A 16232-nucleotide genomic window follows, 5' to 3' on the forward strand; every position below is an offset into this window, starting at 1 on the left:
ATTATCTAAAATTTCAAATCATCCTGTAAAATGTGTACTGCTTTAATAGCCTAACAGCTAATTGCATTTTATTGGGTACAGATAATATTCTAAGCCTTGTTCTCTACAAAATACGGAAACCATAATTCATCTTGAGGTTTTGGCTACTGTAACGTAGAAAGTATCTTATCTGTTAAATCTCGACGAGAATTGAGGAAAATTTGAATACATAATCCCGATGCCTCTCAATACCAACGCCGAGCATATGAAAACTTTGCTAAGACTTGCGTTTTATAAACCATGCTTTTCATTTCACGGCAATAATACACTTAGTTTATAAAATGTCCAATAACCCCACTTTCCATTCTGTAATAAATGCTTCTGTAAAAACAAAGCTTACAGCATACATGTTATCTGATTTTAATCGCAAATGACTTCAGACTTTTCCTGAGAAGTGTTATTCAAAAAGAGAAGCGAAATACGAAGTTTAGTTTTTAATTTTCCCAGTGCAGCAATTCTGGCGCGAGTTTGGAAAAACTTACCATTTCAACGTTTAACCCTATCAATCGCCAAACACGAAATGTGATTACGGTAAGATTTCGCTCGTTTTATTTAATAAAAAGGCACAGGCGCCAAATTCAGTCGCATGAGAAATCAAATTATTTCGCTTGAACATAAATAACATTCCCTACAAATCCATCTTCTTTATATTCACTTGTCATAATACAAACCAAAAATACATCTGTAAGCACATTCATTTACTTTATAAGAGTTCCAGGGCATACTTAATTCCCACAATCCCAAATCCGCTATTGGGAGAGAGACCAAAAACAGGAAGTCAAGCACGAGAAATTGATGCGTGAGCCCGCACACGGAAGGTGAGCCTCTAACCCCGCCAGAAAATCGAGATGCCCGAATGACTGGCCCAACCTAAATCAACAAACACACATTAACCCGGTGTTGGTTCAGCAGACGTCCCTTATTGGCAGAAGCGAGTTCGGACACCGAGGCTGAAAGAAGAGCTGAGACGGGAGCAAAGAAGGTGGAGTATGGAAAGCTCGGCCCTTAATCATTCTTCCTTCCAAACTGAAGGTTTAATCCCTCTTGCCTTACCTCAAGCAAATCAGGAGCACCGTCATTGAGATTAACCAACACTTACCTGAAAAGAAAAAGTGAATGATGTACATTCCTGTTCTCAATAAAGACTTTTAAGAATCAATGACAAGGTTTATATATATAATTATTATAAGAAGACTAATCACTAAACAAACGCCAATATTAGTTCGTCGAAAATAGGTCTAATGTAAAAAAAAAAAAAATTAATTGTATTGCCAAAAAAAAAATCAATTTTCTCAGAAAAAAATGGCCTCTTCCTGAGACATTATAGTGACCCTTTAAAAATGTGAAAGGATGTCCAAGGATTTTACTACCTGTTTCATGAATAATGAGACTTTCTCATTCTAAACTATCCAAAGACAAGTAGCTATATATAATATATTTGTATGAAGTCCACTGTAGAGCGAATTTTTAAAAACAATATATAGAGCACGCACGCATTATGTAACATACATTATAGATATATATATATCGTATACATATTTATATAATATAGAGAATAATATCAAAAACTATATTATATCCATATATTTTATATATCCAATATACTATACATAACATACTTTGAAGAGTTGTAAGTACTGTACACAATATGTTGAGAGTTCGTAAGTACTATGCAAGAAGTATTAATTCCCGCATTTATTCTCTGGTCAATAAACCAATACCAGATGTAAGTATAATTATCAAGGGGAAAACATTCGAAAGGAATTCCCTCATAACTTTTACTTGAATGTTATTATCCTGTGTATTAGAAGCCATCAGGGGCCCTGGTTGGGTCGAAACTACGTTTAATGGAGGCTACATTTTTCGTACATAATTTCCTTTATTCGACATTTCACAGAGAAGACTAGCTTTTGTTGGGAGGGAGGAGGGAAATATGTGGGAGAGAGAGATCACATTTCAGCCTACAGTAATTTTCATTTTGGGAATACCACTTCAACCTACGGCAATTTCTATGTAGAATAAACGACCCGGGAAGGAAAACATCCTCTGTTGACGTAAGCGTGAGGTTATAAATTTCGGGTTTTTGTTATTCTTTTATCGAGACACTAGAGTAATGAATCCCTGTGCCGTCAAAGAAACTTCTCCCACCATAGTCCAGCCGTTTTCGGTAAAAATCGTTCAAATTTGGTTAAAAGCACCAAATTTTGCACAAAGTTAGCTTGAGATGTACCTTTTGAAATGTGATAGAGACCCATTTGATATCTTTCCAATAGGGCCGCTTTTTTCAAGATGGCCGCCAAAATTCAGGAAAACGATGCTATTCGAAGGATTTTCATTGTAGTCACAATTTTGGAGTCTAAACCTATATTTTTAAGGATGTTCTAAACATTGAAAGCAAATGTAAGCACATCAGACAAATATTCAAGGAGAAAAGGGCCTTTTTGTTACAGAAATTGCCTTAAAATATAAAACCGGCTGTAATCATATTTGTTCTGTAATTTAACGCAAAGTAAAGTATGTATTTGCATGTCAAACATAAGTAGTGTCTTATTAACTCAATATGAAGAGTGTTTTAATAACTTAATACAAAAATAGATATCATCCTTTTAATCATCAATTGCTAGTACAGTACAGCAATGACTAACTTATGTACACAGTCTAATCACACAAGGTCACAATCCACCCCGCATTTGCACAGAGCCGTATATGCTAGTTGTGCTTTCACGCATTTGCATCTTCCTCTGCAGCCTTTGACACATCCACATTTCAGGAATTCCATACAGGAAACTGATGCTTGAGGCAGATCTGACCAATAGGGTTCCCATGCATTCCCAGGCCCTTTCAGCCAACCCCATTCGACAGGTGAAGGTAGCACAGGATTGGGGAGAAGTGACTGGGCCCAAACATGACCCGCTTGATAAGATGCTCTTCTGGCATGCTGGTAGAGAGCAGCAGAAGGTGGTGGTATGAGATCAATGGACCTGCCTTTCCTGGTGAAGAGGTCTTTTCTCGCTTCATCAGCTGATGCGGCAGTACTTGTTTTGTCATAAAGTAGAACAACAAATCGCTCAAGGTTTGCCATGTGCTGGTCAATTCTCTCCAGTATTGGTACATTCCCAAGGTCTGCAAACACCTCATTTACATTTGCACATATTTACCAAGTCTCACAAGAAGATTTCTTCCCTTTACCAGCAAAGGTGGATATGTTGTCACACCCGCTGAAGGCATGAAACATAGGCAGAGCCTGACACTTTGGTCCTAGAGAACCAGCTATGGTGTATACAGGGATATATCTGAAGTTGTCCCCAGCCCCAAAGCTGATCCACAGTTCACTTGCATGAATTGGAAGATACAATGCTATAGCTAACACTACTACATCAGTGTCCACAGTTCTGATCATGATCCTCTCAAAACCGTGTTGAACAGCATCTTTTGCATGGACAAGCCTTGTGTCTGCTTCCTCATGGGAGCATGGAGATATCTTTCTCAGTGAACAGAGAAAGAACACGGTCATAGGATACTGATATGCCAATGTCATGCATTTTTTCTGAGACCCTTTTTCCTGGTTTCAGCATGCAGAAGCAGCCCGATATAGGTAGGAAGCGGAAGCTCTCGTTCTGTTGAGTGGCTTCCCTTTTTGGCTCTGTCAGAAATACAGTTAAACAGAAGCAACTGGGCGATGCTTGCAGACCGCTGACTCTCAAAGGAACATGTGCTGCTACTTATGTTTGGTCCTCTCAAGATCATCTTAACTAAACTTAGCAATGTTGCAGGAATTGAATCTTGCTGACAACTAGTGTCAAAGGTGCCAGGAAATGCTTTCACAATGCTTCCTTTCAAAATTTCTCTGCGGATGATGTTTGCTGCTTGCTTTAGAATCACGGCTTCATTGTCAAAGTCTTGAACCATAACTATTTTGAGAGCCGCTACAAGATCTTTGTCAAAGGCAAGAATGACATTTCTGCCATCTTTGAAAGTCTGCATGTCTGGAAAATGAGATAGGATGCGATTCTTCAAATGTGTAGAGTTCACACGTCCCTCTTATTTGAACACCTAGTTGCTCAAGCCGGGCACTGTACAACTTGCAGAGATCTGCAAGTTTAAAGGTTGATAATGTGCCACTTTGGATGCTGCTCTCTTCAATATATGAAATTAGTTCAGCAAGTGCAATGTCTTCTAATTGAGCAAATCTTCTTGATCCTGCATAAGTACTGCCTTCCATCAGTTTTGCAGTTTTCTTGAACAAAGCAGCGAGGCACTTTGCATGGTGTGCAGCTTCTTGAGAAATCAGATCTCCAGCACTCAACTTTGCCAACAACACTGTATCTTGGATTTGCATAGCACATTCTCTTATTCGTTTGTCTGTTTCAAAAGTTGACACATTATGAAGTGGGCCCACATTTGTAGATTCAGGGCATAGAAAACATGTATTCTGAGATTGTCTAGTAGCTCCTCCATAACTTTTCCGTGTTACCTTATTGTCATTAGTGTCATTATTCTCTGGATCTGGAGCTTTTCTTTTCTGTGCACTTTGGACATTCTTGTTGCTGAAAAGATTGTTGCAATTTTTATGCCAACCAGCACCATTTTCTTCCATCAGGTTTAGCACTGTGATTGTTTCTCCCTGCAGAAGTGGATGAATATCCATAGTCAATGAGTTGAGTTCATGTAACCTTTGAATATTCTGTGATAGGGTGAGGTAACCAGCACCTGAATCATGTGTTTTGCCACAGGTAGGGCGCTGAATGGGATCCTTTTTTACCAGTTGACATAGAATGCACCTGTCCCAGTAAAACTGTGGTTCTGCCATTGTTAGAATTTGTACTTCACAAAGCTCTGTTTACTAGTATTAGTATGCACATAGAAAGAGTTTAAACCAACACCAATAAAGCAAGCTAATAAACACTATGGTCTCTACACAGTTTTGTACAAAGGGATAGTAATAAACATTGCTGTCTCTTCAAGCACTACAACAGCAACCTGTATGATAGAAAAAAAGCAATCACTCTAAATCTATGCATGAATGAACAACAGTTAGTAAGAACACATTTTAAGAAATATTCATACGCTGCCTGTTCCCAAAAGCAACCTCAAAAGCAAAATTGAATTTCAATTTATCAAAATATCAGTCATGTGCTCAGTAACATATAGCTCCCCTGGTGAATGACAACAAATATAAACAAATCACCTGGTGAGTAAAGAGTGCAGGTGAACTAAAACAGTAGGGCAGTTAATGAAACACTGCATACATTATGACAACATAATTATAGATGCTATTGTGGTTGATTTCATTTATAAAAGACTAATGTAGTATCATTTTACACTGATTGAGCAGATTATATATGGAGCTTTGGAACCATTTGAGACACTAAGATAACAACAACATTTTGAGCAATTTTTCAATATGTTTGCCTTATTTCAGAATTTAAATGGGCATTTGCTGGTTAAATATTGTTCTGCTGTGCTTATTTTTATTCTCATTGTTTAAAACATCCTTGCAAATATAGGTTTAGACTCCAAAATTGTGAATATACAATGAAAAACCTTCGAATTCCAGCACTTTCCTGAATTTTGGTGGCCATCTTGAAAAAAGTGGCCATATTGGAAAGACATCAAATGGGTCTCTATCACATTTGAAAAAGTACACCTCAAGCTAACTACGTGCAAAATTTGATGCTTTTAACCAAATTTGAACGATTCCTCCATATTTTTACCGAAAACGGCTTGACTTCCAGGAAAAGATTTTGAAAAGATGTTAACTCATTGATGAACATGATTTACATATACGTACAGTTGCACACGCAACAAAACCCGCGTCCGCACGCACCCACACACACGCAAAAGTGTGTATTTATTCATTTATATATGCACATGCAATATAACGGAGAACACGTTGTCTTCAATGAAGGTTTGCAATGAACGTCGCATTTTCCAAATGCCTGTTATACGATTGGACTATTGCATGGCAAAGACTATTATTCTACAATGAAATATGAAACATTGTAGGTAATTGGATAATGATGGGAATTTGGAGCATTGTGCTGAAAAACGGCCTGCATTAAGAATGTTAGCGTAGATTACAAGCAAAACATGAGAAGGAGGGCACTGCTAAGTCAGTGAAATGAATAAATTGCATGGATGGAGAAAGCCACCCTCCGGTTACTCAACGCTTGACAATGACGTCCAATCTGACTTCGGGAACTCTTACTACGACAAACTTGTCATTTCTCTAGCCTTCGGAGTAACAAACAAAATGTGAAAGCACAAATGATTATTTCTGACCAATAAGGGCGAACTTTTTCTGTAATTATGACTATTTCTGACCAATAAGAGCGAACCTTTTCTGGAATTATGACTATTTCTGACCAATAAAAGCGAACCTTTTCTGGAATTATGACTATTTCTGACCAATAAGAGCCAACCTTTTTTGTAATTATGACTATTTCTAACCAATAAGAGCGAACCTTTTTTGTAATTATGACTATTTCTAACCAATAAGAGCGAACCTTTTTTGTAATTATGACTATTTCTGACCAATAAGAGCGAACCTTTTTTGTAATTATGACTATTTCTGACCAATAAGAGCGAATCTTTTCTGGAATCATGACTATTTCTGACCAATCGGAGAGAACTTTTTCTGGACTTATGACTATTTCTGACCAATAAGAGCGAACCTTTTCTGGAATCATGACTATTTCTGACCAATAAGAGCGAAATTTTTCTGGAATTATGACTATTTCTGACCAATAAGAGCGAACCTTTTCTGGAAGTATGACTATTTCTGACCTATCAGAACGAACTTTTTCTGGAATTATGACTATTTCTGACCAATAAGAGCGAACCTTTTCTGGAATCATGACTATTTCTGACCAATAAGAGTGAACATTTCCTGGAATTATGACTTTCTGACCAATAAGAGCCAACTTTTTCTGGAATTATGACTATTTCTGACGAATCAGAGCGAACCATTTCTGGAATTATGACTATTTCTGACCTATAAGAGCGAACCTTTCCTGGAATTATGACTATTTCTGACCAATAAGAGCAAACTTTTTCTGGAATTATGACTATTTCTGACCTATAAGAGCGAAATTTTCTGGAATTATGACTATATGACAATAAGAGCGAAATTTCCTGGAATTAATGCTATACTGACCAATAAGAGCGAATTTCTTTCTGGAATTATGACTAGTTTTGACCAATAAGAGGGTTAACTTTTTCCTGGAATCATGACATTTCTGACCACATAAGAGGGAACTTTTTCTGGAATTCATGACTATTTCCTGACCAAATAAGAGCGAACCTTTTCTGTGAATTATGATATTTCTGACCAATTTAGTCTCTCTCTGAACACAATGAATATAAAGAACATCCAGTTTGAAATAAAAACCTTGCAGATGCAACTGCCACTGAACTGCAATCTCGTAAAATTGCCTGATAAAATAAAGTTCTTAGAGCGCTTAGTGCTTTATTAAAGGGGCTACCGAAGGTGCCTTTGAAGCAGCAGGTTTCCATGGAAACTAACGCAGCGTTCATGGTTGACCGATTTCCTGGGAACGATACTCGTTTCTTTAGGTTGCTTGATTATCCTTTAAATGGCTCACTGTTTGTGGTTGAAAGACAAAAGCAGAAAAAAAACAATCCCGGTTAATAAGTTGCTTCCAACATCTGAATACTTTGTTCCTATATATCTAGCAAACACTACCACAATTTATTCGGCGAAGAATATATGTCCAGCTTACAGGAAAATACGACTGTATGTGTATAAGCTCTTTATATTTTGTGGGATTAACTTTTATTTGTAAACAAACAATCGACTCACCTAGAAAATAATGGAACACTCTAAAACTCAGACTATGCAACATAAGAGTCGAAATTCTTTAAAATACAAATGCAGGACGCTCCGCTCACCGGCAGTCACCTGTAAGCCCCGAGTCTCTTTTTGACCAGCAACATCACGTTTTTCTTCTACGTGACTACCTGTATGCAATATCCGGGCAATGAAATAATAAAATAAAACACGACTTTACAAGAACACGGTGAAAATACCATCTAAGTAAAGGCTTGGCATCTAAATTTTTTGCTGGCCTCAAGCAATGCGTAAAAAAAAAGGCACGGTTAAAACTCGTTTTTATAATAAAGATCATATGACTCTGTGTTACAAAAGAAATACGGAAGATGAGAGAGAAATTGTTCCCTGAGATTGTTTACGGTCCAATACACAAGTAAATAGGCGTAATAATCCTTACTCTTAGTTTTGCAAACAGTAGTACTCATTTATTTTTGCTTTTTTTACAAAATTGTTGATGGTGAAAATTACAATAGCATATGAAACAACCCATGCCCTCCTCCCCTTCCCCTTCCCAATGATAATTATATAATAATAATCTGGTTGAAAACTATATCAACCACCCTAACAATGACTTATGGCAATTATTTCGGTATTAGGGCTCTTAAGAGTTTTTCCGATACAAATTTATGAGTCAGTTATCATAATCTAATTGCGACAACTTTGCAAATGAAATGGCTGCAGTGATTTCAACTTGAATCGAACTTTTGACATTTTCACAAAAGTGAAGATGGAAGTACTAAACCAATTGCCGATAATTACTCTCCGAGGAAAACTAATTGATAATACATACTAAGTTACGTCATTTGCCTCACTCCTATAAAGTCATCTATAAACTTTCCGAAATTTAATTAAAACTGAGAAGTGTTCATGAAATTCCATGGGATTAATTTGAAAAGAATTCCCGAACACTTTTCAAAGTGGAACTTTCTGCTGCTAAGAAATGAGTGGGCAACTCACTAGGAAAGTTGATTAGAAGTCTACAGTAAGCATTGTCATAACTTAGATGAGTTTTTCAGTGGCAATAAAACTCTACGAAAAGATTCTTGATAATTCATAAGAGATAAAACGTAGTATTTAATCAAACTTAGGAATATTTACTCTTATAAAAATAAAGGATGCCAATATGAACAGTCTTGTATAATATAAATGCTAAGGTTCATTACGATCGCGTATATAATATAACTGTTAAAAAATAATCCTACTTTCCTGTTCAACAGTTAGAATGAGTTTTAATATGAAGATTAGGTTATGCAGAAATGTTTTAAGAAATGGAACTCGTCCCGAAAACGATGTACAAGAACCCCACTGTGAATTAAACACATTTTGAAAATAGTAATAAGCAGCAGAATGTAGCCAATGATAAATCAAGCTTCGGGATCCTTAACCACGCCCGGGTTCATTTCAACATATCAAAGCCCCCTGGGCCTATAGGTTACATCTCGATCAAAATTCAAGTAAATCTTTTAACATTTCGAAATAATAAAGTAAACAGAATAATAAAGTAAACAGAAGGACTAACATGTAGGTAAACATAATAAAACAAGCAAAATAGATCCGAGTGAAGAAGATAAACTTCATAATTGTTGTCCGAAGTAAAAATTCCTACTTTAAATTAAGATGTCGAGTTGTACATTTTGACACCCAATTGCGACCCATGACAGTCGATTAACAGCCAGAAAATATTTCACTGTTTACATCAACAGGAGCATTATCAGGGCAACAACGGGCCCATGCCGTTTTCTTCGCCCGGTGCGACGGGCATACTACCAATTTAGTATTAATAGAGAAAGTGAATTACCTATAAAATGGTTCCACACCTCAAGAGATAGTGACTGCCTCGTCGAGACCTCTCCCCCGCCCCACCCCACCATCCTCCTGGATGAAATCCACCATTATTTGTAAATAAATGGTTACTGAAAGCAATGCCGTGTCCTCTTGTCATTTCTTTTATCTCTATTCTCGCTTTGTTTCTTCTTTGTGATCCTTCTTCTCCTTCATTTTCTGGATCACTTTATATATCGCTGTCCAATCAATCCAATTCCCTTTCTTCACTATCTTGAGCGCTGAATGGCAAGAGCCCTTGCTGGCATAAGGCCACCTTAATATTCAACAACAATGGCTAGAAGGCCTAAAGTTCATAATCAATCAAACCAACCTGTCTCTGGCTTTCCTTACTTGTGTCCACTTATATGGTTTACATGTATCCACTTAATATTCACTTTACTGATTAGTATCCACTCACTGTTCTTATTATTTGGTTTACCTAATCGTATTCATTTATGGTTATCAATTATACCTCTAAGTTATATGTTATCGACCTTTATTCACAGTCACGTAATAACCATCTAAGCGTCTCTCCATTTCCTTGAGCACAACTGATTGGTTGACATTAACATGGCATCACCACACAAATAGTATGTCGACAGTAAATATCTGCTTAATGTAAACAAAATACAAGGCAATGAAAAACCTCCCATTATACTTACAAGACTATAAATGCATCCACTGATTACCATTCATCAATCATATTAGGTAACGTCTAAGGTGTGTGTGTGTGTGTGTGTGTGTGTATATATATATATATATATATATATATATATATATATATATATATATATATATATATATATATTATATATATGAAATAACAAATACGTGCGTGTTTGTAAGGTATATATGAAATAATTGCTATTAAACTCTGTTTGACCTCGTTAAAAATAGAGCTTTTGTTAAAATGTAGTAAATAAAAATGTTTTTCTATATAATAATAATATATTTGTTAATGTTATGTAGAATTCACGGGATTTCAAATAGATTCATTTAACGAATTAAACTGCCCCAATGGGCCACGGATGGGCCAGGCAAGATATATGATAAACGGTGTCGAGATGCCATGATGTATATACGAAGGTATGGAAATGCTACTTTTTTCATCACAATGATATGCAACCCTAATTGATCGAAATTTTTAACATCAAGTGACCCGTAACCAGTTGGGTCACGGGTGGCTTAGTGTAACATACATACATACTTACTATATATATATATATATCATATATATATATATATATTTATTATATATCTATATATATATATATATATATATATATATATATATATATATATATATATATGTGTGTGTGTGTGTGTGTGTGTGTGTGTGTGTGTATAATGAAACGAGCACATAAAAACGCCAAAATGTAGAGAGTAATATATATACACACACGTATACTTATGTGAGCACGTATGCATGCATGTATGTGTATGTATGCAGGTAATCTCTCTCTCTCTCTCTCTCTCTCTCTCTCTCTCTCTCTCTCTCTCTCTCTCTCTCTCTCTCTGTATATGTATGTGTGTGTGAGTGTGCGCGCACAAGGAGCAAGGAGAGACAGGCAGACAGAGAATTCTGACTTCTTTCTGTTATCATTATTATTCAGATTAATGTCTTAATCTGAATAATGTATATCTTTGAAGAAGATTTAAATTTTGTCAAATATTAAGGGAACAATTTTTGACACTCAAGCTGCTGCAATTTTCAGAACCTAAAATTCCTCAAGAGCCTTGAAGACACTGAAAAATTCCGAGACTTCAGTAATCGGTTTTATCGCTGCTATATGGCAAGAAGGAAAATTCTCCAGAGCCCTGAGTCCCTTGAAAGATTCGGAACAGCATGTACAGTCGATGTCCCTTATGTTTTCAGAGCAATAATGGCCTTTATGCCCATACCGGAGCCAAAACTCCAAGTGGAGCCGTAGTAGGGCAATTAGAATCCAGAGGCATTTTTACATTCAAGGATTTAGTCAGATGCAAAGATACGTACGTTACCATAATGACAAACAAATTTGTATCATTAATGCTTGGCCTCCTAACAGGAGGAATTATCTATCTATTGTTTTGTGGAGGCAGACTACTGCCAACCGCAACTGGATCAACTGCCGTCGATGCTGTCCTATCAGGAATTGTAGGCATCGTAGGCGGTGATTATATGGAACGAAATACGGATGAAAACCAAAATGAACTCGGACACGGAACGGAGACTACTGAAGTTTCTAATGAGGAGACAGTGGACGACAGTGTTAAGGATCTTCCCCATATTTGTGAGGGGATCAGGACCCAATTACAATCATTTCAAGACAGGCTCAATCTGCTTAAGGCTACCGAGAACGAACGGAGAGAAGGAAGGAAGAAAAAGGAGGAGGAATTACTGAAAAAACAAGGGGAAATCGAGAAACTACGGAAAGCTTTGGAACAGAAAGACCAGCAGGCCAAAAGGGACCGGCATGAAATAGAAACATTGAGGAAACAACAGAGGGATGTCTCACACGAAAAGGGACCACATCACGAATCTACTGCTGTAGTTTTTCAGCAAAATAATGGAGAATGCAAAGAGAATTCTGATTGGAATCATCGACAAAGGGAACTGGAGAGGTTCGTTGCTCTGAAAAATGAGAAAGATGGCAGCACCAAAACACTAGAAGAGAAGGATGAAACCTCAATGGATCTAAGAAGACAGCTCAGTGAGAAGGAAGCTCAACTACGAAGAACAGGAGAGTTCAAACCTACGCAGATGTATGAAAACCTTCTGGATGAAAACGAGAAGCTTCTACGAGAACTGAACGCAGTGAGAGAAGAACTTTATGATTTCAGGAAGAAGGCTGGTCAGTGTGAAGGACTTGAAAACCAGCTTGTCAAGAAAGAGCATGCCATCACAGAGCAAGGAAGAGCATTGCAAATTCTTGCGGATGAAAAGGAAGATTTGAGGAAGGAAATGGATAAAATAAGAAGCAGCCATAATGCCAAGGAAATTGAAAATGTGAAGTTGTGTGATAAAATAAACGGAATGAAAGCAGAAATCAAAGAGCTGAGGAGGAAAAATGCCATGTTTTGTAAGAAAAGGGCGAATAATGAACTTAACTGTGAGAAACTTAAAAAGGAGTGCGCTCAAAAGGAATCTCGGCTACAGGAACAAGGAAGACTATTACAAATTCTTGCAGAAGAAAAGAAAGAGATGGGTGAGGAGATGGCAGAATTAAGAAAAAGAGACAGTGCCAAGGAAGAGGAAATTGAGCAGCTGCGTGAAGCAGTTAGTGAAATGAGAGAGGAAATTAATGATTTGAGGGAGAAAAAAGGAAAATTCCAAAAGAGAAGAGGGAATAAGGCATGTAACTGCGAGATTCTTAAAAATGAGTGCGCCGATAAGGACTATCAGATAAAGGAACAAGAGAGATTATTAGAAGTTCTCGCAGACGAAAAGGAAGAGATGAGAAAAGAATTAGACAAAATGAGAAATAACTACAAGAAACACGAAAACGTCAAGATGCGAGAAACCATAAAAGAAATGAAGGAAGAAATCAAGGATTTGAGGAAGAAAAACGCAATGTTTTGTCAGAAAAAAGCAAAAGAAGTGAATTGTGAGAAACTTAAGAAGGAGTGCACCCGGAAGGATTCTCGCATAAAGGAGCTTTCTGATGAAAAGAAAAAAATGAGTAAGGAGATTGACGAAATGAGAAGGAGCCACAGTGTGAAGGAACACGAAATCGAGCAGCTGCGTCAAGAACTGAAAGAAATGAGAGCATAAATCTACTGGGGTTCAGATGGTCAGAGCCTAAAGACCTCACCTGGTGGGGGTGGGGTTGATGGTTCCATGCCCTTCTCTGAACTCCAGGAGACACTGGTAGCTGCTGGAGTGGATGCCAATGTCTGATGGGGTTCAAAAGGTGGGAGGGTTTTGGGCTAAAGACCTCACCTGGTGGGGGTTGGGTTGATGGTTCCATTCCCTTATCTGAACTCCAAGAGACACTGGCAGCTGCTGGAGTGGATGCCAATGTCTGATGGGGTTCGCAAGGTGGGAGGGTCTTGGGCTAAAAACCTCATGTGGTGGGGGTTGGGTTGATGGTTTCATGCCCTTATCTGAACTCTAAGACACTACAGTAGATTCACATCAGCCGTGCAACTGATGTCTAGGCAAGTCCCTTACGACTCTCCTAATTGGCTGTTGATAAGCCAATTACAGTGCTGGAAACTCTCAGTCTCTCGAGAGACTTCACATGGGTAGGACCTATGTTCCACGTCTCCTAGTATACGTCTTTCAAAAGTATCCCTCAGGAGAGGTGGAACATAGATCCTGCCTATGAGAACTCTCGAGAGAGACTGAGAGTTTCCAGCCCTGTGATTGGCTTATCAGCAGCCAATCAGGAGCGTCGTAAGGGACTGGCCTAGACATCAGATGCACGGATGATGTGAATCTACTATAGCAGCTGCTGGAGTGGATGCCAATGTCTGCTGTGGTTCAGATGGACGGAGCACCCTGGGCTAGCAACCTCACCTGGTGAAAGTCGGTTTGCCGGTTCCATGTCCTTATCTGAACCCCAGGAGATATTAAGATATTTGTAGTCTAAATGCTTTTGTATCATAAACATAAATTTTAACTCAATTACTTTTATCTTGCACCGTGAAAAATTAAATACTTAATTACATTACTAATATCTTAACAAACTGATGAATACTACTTAAAAAATAACTGCAAGAGAGAGAGAGAGAGAGAGAGAGAGAGAGAGAGAGAGAGAGAGAGAGAGAGAGAGAGCGCGCCTTGGGAATAGATTCATATTGATGAAGTGATGATTAAATTAAGATGTCAAGTTACACATTGAGAGAGAGAGAGAGAGAGAGAGAGAGAGAGAGAGAGAGAGAGAGAGAGAGAGAGAGAGAGAATCTTAGGAATGGTTGCCCGTGAGGGTTAAAGTTGAATCTATCCCGTAATTTACCTTACACACACACACACACAAAATATACAATCCTCTGATTTACAACTTCCGACATTTAAAATGAAATCTTGCCGTTGTGATAATGGAGAAAAAATATATTTAACCTACTTCATTACACTTGCGAGGTAATGGGTAAATTTTATTCATATTTTTAAAAGTGCCCCATTTCACTAAATAAAAATTAAGTCTAGTTCTGTTCAGATTAGTTATTATAGCTTTTATTCTCTTCTAAAAAATTTTTTGCGCAATAAAATCTGTCTGACCCACAAATGGTGAGGAAAAAATTTGCCACCACTTGAGGGTTGTGTAATATTGCCATTGTGTGATTTTAAAATATCAAAAGTCATTTTGAGAAGTAGAAATGTATCCAAGTGTTCACATTTGACTTCACTCTCGAGTGCAAACTTGAGTGCAACCATTCTTTTCGTTTTTTTTATAACGTTTAACATTTGCACCGATTTTCATAAATTTCTTTGGAACTTTCATTTAGAGAATTCCATGCTGTATTATTTTTGTTCTTTCACTACTTTAAAGGGAGCTTGAGTAAAAACAATGTATTCAATACAACTACTTTACTCTTATACTCTTTCCTTAATTTCAAAAGAATGTTAGAGAAAAGATCATTCTCATTAGTGAGCCTAATAACTCAGCCTTTAAGTAAAAAACAACACTTTCCAGCTAATTCTTTTGGAAGGAGTAGAAGGAAAATATAGAAAATAGGCCAAGGACCAAGCGCTGGGACCTACGAGGTCATTCAGCGCTAAAACGCAAATTGAGAGTAAAAAGGTTAAAATGGAAAGAAGAGAATATGGACGAAGGTACAGTTAAAGGAATGACAGGGGTTGCATCTATGGGCTGAAGGGACGCTGTAAAGAACCGTAAGTAATGCATACAATGCACGGCATGAGGTGCACTGACGGAGCTACCTCCTACGGGGACTAGTTCTTAGGTCATTAAAATTGACATAATTTCAACCTTAATAATTAAACGACGAAATGATTTCTAAAGCTTTATCAACATTTGGAGTTAGCTCTACACACACACACACACACATACACACACACACACAAACACACACACATTATATAAATTTTATATTAATTATAACTATATATTTGTATTTATATAATATAATATATATATATATAGATATAATATATATAATATCGCTTCTTAAATTCATTTAGGAAAGGTTAATCATAACTGCTCCTGATTTTGATCGCAGCATTTATTTTATTTTATTTTCTATTTTTTTTTATTTACAAAAAAATGTCTTGCCATAAAGTAAATTTATCCATCTTCAATTAAAATCAACATACATCCTCTCGATACGCATACAGTGCTGCCGAAGGGAAAAAGCAATGCATCCGATGCTGCGCTTGACGGTCGAGTTTTCCATACATACTCCGCCTTTAAGGTTATGTGAAACATGTATCTCCTACAATTACGATTCATTTTTACTGTAATTTCACAACAATCTCCAAATGCTTAATGATATGTAAAAACCCATCCGTTTGTTCATCGGATATGACAATTAAAAAACCTTATCGTAACATGAATGCTTTAATTATTGTTAG

The 16232-nt window shown here is 37.2% G+C and overlaps 1 protein-coding gene across 1 annotated transcript in view; it reads right to left on the reverse strand.

Moving 5' to 3' along the window:
- Positions 1 to 16232, reverse strand: part of LOC135206936 (potassium voltage-gated channel subfamily H member 2-like) — a 1544997-nt gene that overhangs the window by 1401713 nt on the left and 127052 nt on the right. The gene's annotated exons all lie outside the window — the stretch shown is intronic.

Source organism: Macrobrachium nipponense, chromosome 31 (genome assembly GCF_015104395.2).
Source record: "Macrobrachium nipponense isolate FS-2020 chromosome 31, ASM1510439v2, whole genome shotgun sequence".
Classification (NCBI taxonomy): Eukaryota; Metazoa; Arthropoda; class Malacostraca; order Decapoda; family Palaemonidae; genus Macrobrachium; species Macrobrachium nipponense.